Consider the following 11,043-nt stretch of genomic DNA (forward strand, 5'->3'; position numbering starts at 1 on the left):
GAACTGATTTAGGATGATCAGCCATGATCATATTGAATGGCGGTGCTGGCTCGAACTGCCGAATGGCCTACTCCTGCACCTATTGTCTATGTTTCTATTTCAGATCGGTTCCCTTTTTCGCACTAATTGTATTGGTGGGGGGGGGGGGGGGGGGAGGGGGGGAGACCCCAATTGAAGGACATACCTTTAGGAAGGAGATGAGGAGGAATCTCTTTGGTTAGAGGGTGGTGAATCTGTGGAACTATTTGTCACAGAAGGCTGTGGCAGCCAAGTCAATGGATATTTTCAAGGCAGAGAGAGATTCTTGATTAGTGCGGGTGTCAGCGGTTATGGGGAGAGGGCAGTAGAGAGATGGATCAGCCATGAGTGAATGGCGGAGCAGACTTGACGGGCCGAATGGTCTAATTCTGCTCCTAGAACTTATGAAAGCCTGGCAAATGATTAGTGATTATCCACGTTCTCCACAGATGCTGCCTGACCCGCTGAGTTACTCCAGCACTCTGTGTCTGCCTTCATTGGGAGAGGCCAGTGGTGGCACTCAGATGGATGGCGGAGGGGGGGGGGGGGGTTGGAGATGACACACTGGCCGGTGTGAGCAGGAGATGGGACTGAGCACAGTAACACACACTCTCTCTCTCTCTCTCCTCTCTCTCTATTTTCTTTCTCTTTCTCTATCCCCCCCTCTCTCTCCTCTATCTCTCTCTTCCTCGCTCCTCTTCTCTCTCTCTTCTCTCTCCCCCCCTCCTCCCTCCCCCCTCTCTCTCTCCTCTCTCTCCCTCCAGCTCTGTAGCATCCAACACATCAATGTTGCCCCGGAAGTGTTTTTTTTTGCAATGTGTTTGGCAGAGCAGGAGCGAGCGTGTGTGTGTGAGAGTGAGAGAGTGGGAGGGAGAGATAGAGGGAGGGAGAGATAGAGGGAGAGAGAGATAGAGGGAGAGAGAGATAGAGGGAGAGAGAGAGGGAGACGAGGCGGCGAAGTGAGACGCAGAGCGGTGAGTGCATTTATATTACGGACATGTCCTGGCGTTTAATGTCGGCGCTGCTTGTCCCGTTAACACTGGCACCTGCACACTCACACTGGGGCAACCGGCTAGACAGCAGCCGCACACCGGGGCCAGATACAGCGCCTTTAAACCCCTGTCCCTTCCCTCAACCAGTGTTGCCCAGTGTGTGACACACTCACTCACACTCACACTCACACACGTTCACACACACACGTTCACCCACACACACTCACACACACACATCTCTCCACATTTGCTGCCTGTCCCGCTGAGTTACTCCAGCATTGTGTGTATTTTCGGTATAAACCAGCATCTGCAGTTCCTTGCTGCACAACCTTTAGACCTGGGAGGTTGTAGCAAATGTTCTCAGTTGCATCTGTAAACCGGCCCTTCTTGTTGCTGCTGTTGCTGCTGCTGTGAGCTGTGAATGGATCAGCCCCTCCAGGTAAACACACCTGTCCTGTGCTGAATGTGCTGCACCTGACCCTGACCCTGACAGTGATGTTGGGAACCCAGATATTGTGAGCGGGGATGTTGGTCATTGTGATGTTGGTAGCGGTGGGAATGTGGAGGAAGGAACCGCAGATGCTGGTTTAAACCGAAGATGGACACACAATGCCGGAGTAACTCAGCGGGACAGACAGGCAGCGCCTCTGGAGAGAAGGAGTGGGTGACGGTTCGGGTAGAGACCCTTCTTCAGATTAAAGAAACGTCGCCCATTCCTTCTCTCCAGAGATGCTGCCCGTCCCGCTGAGTTACTCCTGCGTTTTGTGTCGATGTTGATGGCGGTGATATTACGCTTGTAGAGGCTGTTATGTGACTTCCTTCAAATCCACCTGCCCTCCTAGTTGTAAGCCGGCGCTGTTCTTTGTATCCTCGGTGGGAAATGTCACTGGATCCTATGTTTTTTTGCTGCATATAAAGTGACATTGCTACAGATTTGCTTGTTGCCGTTGTAGTCAAGGCAGTGTAGGCGCTCTCAACATTGAGCAGTACAGCACGGGAACGGGCCCTTCGGCCCACAATAACTTGGCCAACATGAAGCCAAGTTAAACTAACCTCCTCTGCCCGCACCTAATCCATTCCCTGCAGGTCCTGGTGCCGGTCTAAAACCCCCCCTAAACTCCACTATCACACCTACCTCCACCACCACCCACAGCAGAGCTTGCAACATCTAGTAACCCAGTTTAGATCGAACACAGGCACATTGTGCTGGAGTGACTCAGCGGGTCAGGCAGCATCTCCGGGGAGAAGGAATGGGTGACGTTTCGGATCGAGACGGATGAGATGGGATCTCATTGAGTTTAGAAGGATGAGAGGGCATCTCATTGAAACATATAAGATTGTTAAGGGTTTGGACGCGCTAGAGGCAGGAAACGTGTTCCCGATGTTGGGGGAGTCCAGAACCAGGGGCCACACAGTTTAAGAATAAGGAGTAAGCCATTTAGATCGGAGACGAGGAAACACTTTTTCTCACAGAGAGCGGTGAGTCTGTGGAATTCTCTGCCTCAGAGGGCGGTAGAGGCAGGTTCTCTGGATGCTTTCAAGAGAGAGCTAGATAGGGCTCTTAAAGATAGCGGAGTCAGGGGATATGGGGAGAAGGCAGGAACGGGGTACTGATTGGGGATGATCGGCCATGATCACATTGAATGGCAGTGCTGGCTCGAAGGGCTAAATGGCCTACTCCTGCACCTATTGCCTATTGTCTATTGAGACCCTTCGTCAGACTGAGAGTCAGGGGAGAGGGAGACTAGAGGTTTTGTAAAAGGTGCCGGGATCGATAACTCAGGGAACCTAGTGCTCTGCACCTGTACTGGTGCCAGGGGTAATGGGGAGAAGGCAGGAGAATGGGGTTAGGAGGGAGAGATAGATCAGCCATGATTTGAAATGAGCAGTAGGCTTGATGGGCCGAATGGCCAAATTCTACTCCTATTCCTTACAACCTTATGAACCTAGTTTAGTTTAGAGATACAGCATGAGAACAGGCCCTTCGGCTCACCGAGTCCACGCCGACCATCCATCACCCATTCACACGAGTTCTGCATTATCCCTCTAATTCCATAGTTACGGGAAACTCCATAGTAACTAATTCCATAGTTACACTGCGATCGCTGGCACGAGCCCGTCAAATTCCTCATGTGCATGTTATGGCCAGAGCCCAAATGTCTGAAGAAGTGTCTCGACCCGAAACCTCACCCATTCCTTTTATCCAGAGATGCTGCCCATCCCGCTGAGTTACTCCAGCTTTTTGTGTCTATCAAAGGATCTTTGACGACTTTAAAACATTTTGTTTTTCTTTGTCCCCCACTCGACCCTTGGTCTGTGATCACAGAGAGACATAGAGTGATAGTGTGGAAACAGGCCCCTCGGCCCAACTTGCCCACACCGGCCAACAATGTCCCAGCTACACTAGTCCCACCTGCCTGCGTTTGGTCCCTCCAAACCTGCCCTATCCACGTACCTGTCTAAATGTTTCTTCAACGTTGTGATAGTCCCAGCCTCAACTACCTCCTCCAGCAGCTCGTTCCGTACACTTCCAATCTTTTGTGTGTTAAAAAAAAGTTACTTCTCAGGTTCCTATTAAATCTTTACCCCCCTCATCTTAAACGCATGTCCTCTGGCTCTCGATTCACCGACTCTGGCTAAGAGACTCTGTGCGTTTACCCGATCTGATCCTCCCATCATTTTATACTTCAGCCTACCCCAACCTCACTCTTGATAAGGGCTTGGACACGCTAGAGGCAGGAAACATGTTCCCGATGTTGGGGGAGTCCAGAACCAGGGGCCACACAGTTTAAGAATAAGGAGTAAGCCATTTAGAACGGAGATGAGGAAACACTTTTTCTCACAGAGAGTGGTGAGTCTGTGGAATTCTCTGCCTCGGAGGGCAGTAGAGGTGGGTTCTCTGGATGCTTTCAAGAGAGAGCTAGATAGGGCCCTTAAAAATAGCGGAGTCAGGGGATATGGGGAGAAGGCAGGAACGGGGTACTGATTGGGGATGATCAGCCATGATCACATTAAATGGCGGTGCTGGCTCGAAGGGCCGAATGGCCTACTCCTGCACCTATTGTCTATTGTCTATTGTCTCTGTAGCTCAGACCCTTGGGCCCTGGCAACATCCTCGTAAATCTTCTCTCTACCCTTTCCAGCTTGACAGCATCTTTCCCATAACACGGTGCCCAGAACGGAGCACATCTGGTCTCATTTTTCCCACTCAGCCACATCTGGGCAGATTATCCCTTCCCTCAACCAGTGTTGCCCAGGTGTTCTCGAGGCGCCCTGTGCTGTGAAACCACCTCTGCTATGCCCGACTAGTACTAAACATATCACCACATCCCTTCCGATCTCGCCAGCGGTGACAAAGTAGGCCAAGACCTCGTTGTTGCCGAACTAGACACTGTCCTATCAGCTGCTTCTGCCACTGTATTGCTTTCCGGAACTTTCTCCCACATGTCCTAGTTTTTGATTCCCGTTTTACTCTTAAAGATTGCATTGAAAGGTTCAGCATGTTTCCGATCTTAAAACAGACTAGCTTCCTGCAATCATAGCCCAGGACCGCACAAAGACATGTTCACCTCTGTAAATGCTCAGTGCTGAATTAGATGGGTGGTTTCTGAAATATATATAGTTTTCCCACGAACAATTTCTGTCACATGATGATCATTAGTTCATATGTTGTTGAAGAAGGAAAAAAATCGAAGGTAGACAAAAATTCTGGAGAAACTCAGCGGGTGAGGCAGCATCTATGAAACGAAGGAATAGGTGACGTTTCGGGACGAGACCCTTCGGGTCTCGACCCGAAATGTCACCTATTCCTTCAGTCTGAAGAAGGGTCTCGACCCGAAACGTCACCTATTCCTTCGCTCCGTAGATGCTGCCTCACCCGCTGAGTTCCTCCAGCATTTTTGTCCACCTGTTTAGCTTAGTGATAACTGCATGGAAACTGGCCCCTCGTCCCACAGTAACAGCATTAAAAAAAAAAACACCTTGCCGATCAAGGTACCCCATCTAATCCTATCCCATCTGCCTGTGTTTCTGAAGAAGGGTCTGAAGAAGGGTCTCGACCCGAAACGTCACCTATTCCTTCTCTCCATAGATGCTGCCTCACCCGCAGAGTTTCTCCAGCATTTTTTGTCTACCCTCCAAACCTTTCCTATCTAGAGAGAGTCAAGAGAGTTTTATTGTCATATGTCCCAGATAGGACATTGACATTCTTGCTTGCTGCAGCACAACAGAATATGTAAACATAGTACGTAAAGGGAGAAGAAAAAAGTTCAGTGTGTGTATATACACATACGCACATACTCAATAAATAATAAATATCGTGCAATAGTAATGATAGCTGTTGCAGTTGAGAGCTTATTTGTTGTCGTGTTCAATAGCCTGATGGCTGTGGGGAAGAAGCTGTTCCTGAACCTGGACGTTACAGTTTTCAGGCTCCTGTACCTTCTTCCCGATGGCAGTGGTAAGATGAGTGTGTGGCCAGGATGGTGTGGGTCCCTGATGATGTTGGCTGCCTTTTTGAGGCAGCGACTGCGATAGATCCCTTCGATGGTGGGGAGGTCAGAGCCGGTGATGGACTGGGCAATGGTCACAACTTTCTGCAGTCTTTTCCGCTCCTGGATTTTCAAGTTGCCGAACCAGGCCACGATGCAGCCAGTCAGCATGCTCTCTACCGTGCACCTGTAGATGTTCAGGAGAATCCTCTTCGACATCCCGAACCTCCGTAATCTTCTCAGGAAGTAGAGGCGCTGATGTGCCTTCTTTATAATTGCATCAGTGTGCTGGGTGCTGGAAAGATCTTCGTAAATATGCACGTCCAGGAATGGGTCCTCATCCCTCCCCTATCAATGTACCTGTCCAAGTGGTGTTGAAATGCTGATTATAGTACCTGCCCCAACTTCCCCCTCTGGCAGCTGGTTCCATACACACTCCACCCTCTGTGTGAAAAGCTTGCCCCTTGGGTTCCCATTAAATCTTGTTTGTCCCTCTCACCTTGACCCAATAGCCACTGTTTCCCAAACCCTGATAAAAAAAGACTGCACATTCACCCTCATGTTCCTTCGTAGAGAAATGCTTTTCCATCGTTGACTGGGCTAAATAAATGCAACTGAGGAATAGTGATTTTGTTTTTCCCTTGGTTTGGACATCACGTGTTAAGCAGTGGAGTTAATGTATTAAGATGTTGCCGTTTTGGAACTTTGGACTAATCTGCCACAATTTATAGGCTTTGCCTTATTCATCATCTGTTTTTATCTTTAACCTGCAATCTGTGATGTCAATGGCCTTTGTTCTATCAATAACATAATTAAGAAAGATTTTTTTTCATGTTGCAAACGTTGCCTATTTTCTTCGCTCCATAGATGCTGCTGCACCCGCTGAGTTTCTCCAGCACTTTTGTCTACCTACAATATTCCAATGTTTGTAATGAGGTAGTCGAGAAGGAAATAGGCAACGTTTCGGGCCGAAACCCGAGGGTTTCGGCCCGAAATGTTGCCTATTTCCTTCGCTCCATAGATGCTGCTGCACCCGCTGAGTTTCTCCAGCACTTTTGTCTACCTTCGATTTTCCAGCATCTGCAGTTCCTTCTTAAAAACTTTTTGCATGTTCCCACCAGTTCTAATGAGCTGGATAATTCAGCACTAGAGTGAATCACACACAAATCGTGGGAACAACACTCTTGCCCAGATTTCCTCCGGGTGCTCCGGTTTCCTCCCGCATGCCAGAGACGTACGACTCCGGCGCTGTGAGGAAGCGGCACTACCAGCTGCGCCACTGCGCTGCCCCAAAAAATCTACTGTTCTAAAAGGGCGCCACTCGGGGTGCAGCGGGTAGAGCTGCTGCCTCGCAGCCCCAGAGAGCCAGGTTCGATCCTGACTATGGGTGTGTGTCTGTACAAGGTTAATACATTCTCCCCATGACCTGCGAGGGTTTTCTCCGGACGCTCCGGTTTCCTCCCACACTCCAAAGACATGCAGATTTGTAGGTTAATTGGCTTGGTATACATGTAAATTGTTCCTAGTGTGTGTAGGATAGCATTAGTGTGCGGCACGAACACGGTGGGCCGAAGGGCCTGTGCCCTCGCTGTAACTCTTAAACTGAAAACTGAAAAAGACAAATCCAATCAAAGGAAAAGTCTGCAAACAGCAAAGTTCACATTCAATGATTTTAAAATTGATTTTATGAAGGTTCAAACGTAATGACACAAACAAATAGAGCTCATGGCCTTTAATTACTGAGGTATGAGATTGGGCTGTAAAATGCTTGTCCCACTTACGCAATTTTTTCGGCGACTGCCGGCACCCGTCATAGTCGCAGCAGGTCACCGAAAATGTTCAACATGCTGAAAATCCACCGGCGACCAGAAAAAGGTACGACTCTTTGGGCGACTAATCACGACCATACAGGCGTCACCCCGCGACATGTCGCCTGTACGGTCGTGAGTAGTCGCCCAAAGGGTCGTACCTTTTTCTGGTCGCCGCTGGATTTTCAACACGTTGAACATTTTTGCCGATTATGCCGGCAAGTCGCTGAAAAAAATCGCACAAGTGAGACAGGCCAGTTAACACCATGTTGCATGGAGAGTGGTGAATCTGTGGAATTCTCTGCCACAGAAGGTAGTTGAGGCCAGTTCATTGGCTATATTTAAGAGGGAGTTAGATGTGGCCCTTGTGGCTAAAGGGATCAGGGGGTATGGAGAGAAGGCAGGTACAGGATACTGAGTTGGATGATCAGCCATGATCATATTGAATGGCGGTGCAGGCTCAAAGGGCCGAATGGCCTACTCCTGCACCTATTTTCTATGTTTCTATGTAACTGCTCAGACTGGGGCTGTATCGAGTTTCATTCCAAAGCCCTCCTGCACTCGCTGATGTAAGCCAAGCTGAAGGTCTGGGTGGTACACATTGTTCCAGCGCCTTGAAAGATAAGCATACGCTAGGCTTGTAGATTGCAGGAAGTTCTCTCGAGATGATTACAAGGAAAGGCCTTGAAATGGGAACATCAGTTGGCAAATGGACCGGACAGAATTAGATGGATGGTTTGTGAAATATATATTTTTCCCACGAACAATTTCTGCCACATCATAAGTTCATGCGTTGTTTAAGAAGGAACTGCAGATGCTGGAAAAATTGAAGGTAGACAAAAATCTGGAGAAACTCAGTGGGTGAGGCAGCATCTATGGAGCGAAGGAATGGGTGACGTTTCGGGTCGAGACCCTTCTTCAGACTGTGATAAGTGATAGGAGCAGAATTAGGCCATTCGGGCCATCGAGTCTACACCGCCATTCAATCATGGCTGATCTATCTCTCCCTCATTGCCCCTGACACCCGAACTAATCAAGAATCCATCTTAAATATATCCACTGACATGGCCTCCACAGCCGTCTGTGGCAAAGAATTCCACAGATTCACCACCCTCTGGCTGAAGAAGACTAATGAAGATAGACACAATATGCTGGATTAACAGCGGGGCAGGCAGCATCTCTGGAGAGAAGGAATTGGTGACATTTCGGGTCCAGACCCTTCTTCTGATGGTTCATCCAATCCTTCTCTCCAGAGATGCCGCCTGTCCCGCTGAGTAACTCCAGCATTTTGTGTCTATCTTCGGTGTAAACCAGCATCTGCAGTTCCTTCCTACACATTTCTGCCCATTTGTTAATAGGTCACAAGTGCACAAGTTATAGAAACAGAATTAGGCCATTCGGCCCATCTAGTCTACTCCGCCGTTCGATCATGGCTGATCTCTGCCTCCTAATCCAATTTTCCTGCCTTCTCCCCATAACCCTTGACACCAGTTCTAATCAAGAATTTGTCTATCTCTGCCTTAAAAATATCCACTGACTTGGCCTCTGTGGCAATGAGTTCCACAGATTCACCACCCTCTGACTAAAGAAGTTCCTCCTCACCTCCTTTCTAAAAGAGCGTCCTTTAATTCTGAGGCTGCGACCTCTGGTCCTAGACTCTCCCACCAGTGGAAACATCCACTCTATCTATGACTTTCATATGCATTATGTATGGATGAGTTTCTGACACTTTGAAGGTGGCTTGTGCTGCTTAAATTATTTATACCGACCTATCTTTGACCTGCTTTAATGAACTCAATCTATCTCATCATTTGCTGCGTTAGAAATGAATGAATGAATGAATAGGTTTATTGGCCAAGTATTCACATACAAGGAATTTGCCTTGGTGCTCCGCCCGCAAGTGACAACATGACATACAGTGACAGCTAGGAATGACACATAAAACATTAAATGTTTAAGAAGGAACTGCAGATGCTGGAAAAATCGACGGTAGACAAAAATGCTGGAGACACTCAGCGGGTGAGGCAGCATCTATGGAGCGAAGGAATAGGCGATGTTTCGGTTCGAGACCCTTCTTCAGACTGATGTGGGGGTGAGAAGAAGCGGCGACAGCGGGCTGTGGGAGAGCTGGGAAGGGGAGGGGAAGGAGGGAGAAAGCAAGGGACTACCTGAAATTGGAGAAGTCAATGTTCATACTGCTGGGGTGTAAACTACCCAAGCGAAATATGAGGTGCTGCTCCTCCAATTTGTGCTGGGACTCACTCTGGCCATGGAGGAGTAAACTATAAAACATTAAACGTTAATAATAAAACACCATCAATTAAACATGTGAATTAAATAAAATAATAATGCCCCATTGTATTTATCCTTGAACTGGTGTTACAATCTCCTGTCTATTGCTACTGTATGTAGCAAAACATTAACTGAATGAAATCCATCGCAGCTCCTGGATTATCAGTTTGGTCCTGCTGACTTGATGTCACTATTTATATATCCCACTGTTCCCACATCCTGCCCCAGTTTTCTAAGCAATATCTGTAGTTGAAATGAAATCGCCTTTTGCATTTTATTGAAGATTATTCTAATGTAGATTCCGAGACGTTGAATTTTATTGCGGGAAGGACATTTTTAACTGTTCGTTTGTAGAAAGGAACTGGAGATGCTGGTTTACACTGAAAATAGACACAAATTGCCAGAGGTGCTCAGCGGGTCAGGCAGCATCTCTGGCGAGAGAGGGAATGGGTGACGTTTTGAATCGTGGTCACAGGAACAGGCCCTTCGGCCCACAATGTCTGTGCCAAACATGATGCCAAGATTAGACAGTGGGGGTGGGGGTGGGGTGGTGTTGGGGTGGTGTTGGGGTGGGGGTGGGTTGGGGTGGGGGTGGAGGTGGGGGGTGGAGGTGGGGGGTGGAGTGGAGTGGAGTGGCGGGTGGAGTGGAGTGGGGGTGGTGTTGGGGTGGGGGTGGGGTGGGGGTGGAGGTGGGGGGTGGAGGGGGGGGGTGGAGTGGAGTGGGGGTGGTGTTGGGGTGGTGTTGGGGTGGGGGTGGGTTGGGGTGGGGGTGGAGGGGGGGGGGTGGAGGTGGGGGGTGGAGTGGAGTGGGGGTGGTGTTTGGGGTGGTGTTGGGGTGGGGGTGCGGGTAGGGGTGGATTGGGGGTGGTGTTGGGGTGGGGGTGCGGGTAGGGGTGGATTGGGGGTGGGGGTGGAGGTGGGGGTGGGTGGGGGATGGAGTGGAGTGGGGTGGGGGTGGAGGTGGGGGTGGGAGTGGGGTGGGGTTGGAGTGGAGTGGAGTGGGGCTGGAGTGGGGCTGGAGTGGGGAGGGGGTGGAGGTGGGGGTGGGAGTGGGGTAGGGTTGGAGTGGAGTGGGGTTGGAGTGGAGTGGAGTGGGGTTGGAGTGGAGTGGGTTTGGAGTGGAGTGGAGTGGGGTTGGAGTGGAGTGGGGTGGGGGTGGAGGTGGGATGGGGGTGGGTCAATACAGAATATTTTATATTTTAATTTCCACATATAAATTACACAACTATAGTTTCATTGTACTGTCTGAAGAAGGGTCCTGGCCCGAAACGCACCTGCCTGACCCGCTGAGTTCCTCCAGCACCTTGTGTTTCGTCCCTACTTCACATGGAGGAGGCAAATGAAAGTGTTGCTGCTGGATAAGATGCCAGATGGCATCTGCCATCATGGGCGGAACGGTGGCGCATCAGTAGAGTTACTGCCTCACAGCGCCAGGGTCCCGGG

At 49.5% G+C, this 11,043-nt stretch overlaps 1 protein-coding gene across 2 annotated transcripts in view; it reads left to right on the plus strand.

The window, feature by feature from the left end:
• Positions 1–838: 838 nt before the first annotated feature.
• Positions 839–11,043, plus strand: part of abhd6 (abhydrolase domain containing 6, acylglycerol lipase) — a 31,203-nt gene continuing 20,998 nt past the window's right edge. Inside the window, exon 1 of one of the 2 annotated variants that reach the window (XM_033036616.1) lies at positions 839–992. The gene's annotated coding sequence lies outside the window, so the exon portion shown is untranslated. Of the gene's footprint in view, positions 993–1,365; positions 1,450–11,043 lie in introns of those variants that run through there. The other variant, XM_033036619.1, reaches the window with a different exon arrangement.

Source organism: Amblyraja radiata, chromosome 18, assembly GCF_010909765.2.
Source record: "Amblyraja radiata isolate CabotCenter1 chromosome 18, sAmbRad1.1.pri, whole genome shotgun sequence".
In the NCBI taxonomy this organism is placed as follows: domain Eukaryota; kingdom Metazoa; phylum Chordata; class Chondrichthyes; order Rajiformes; family Rajidae; genus Amblyraja; species Amblyraja radiata.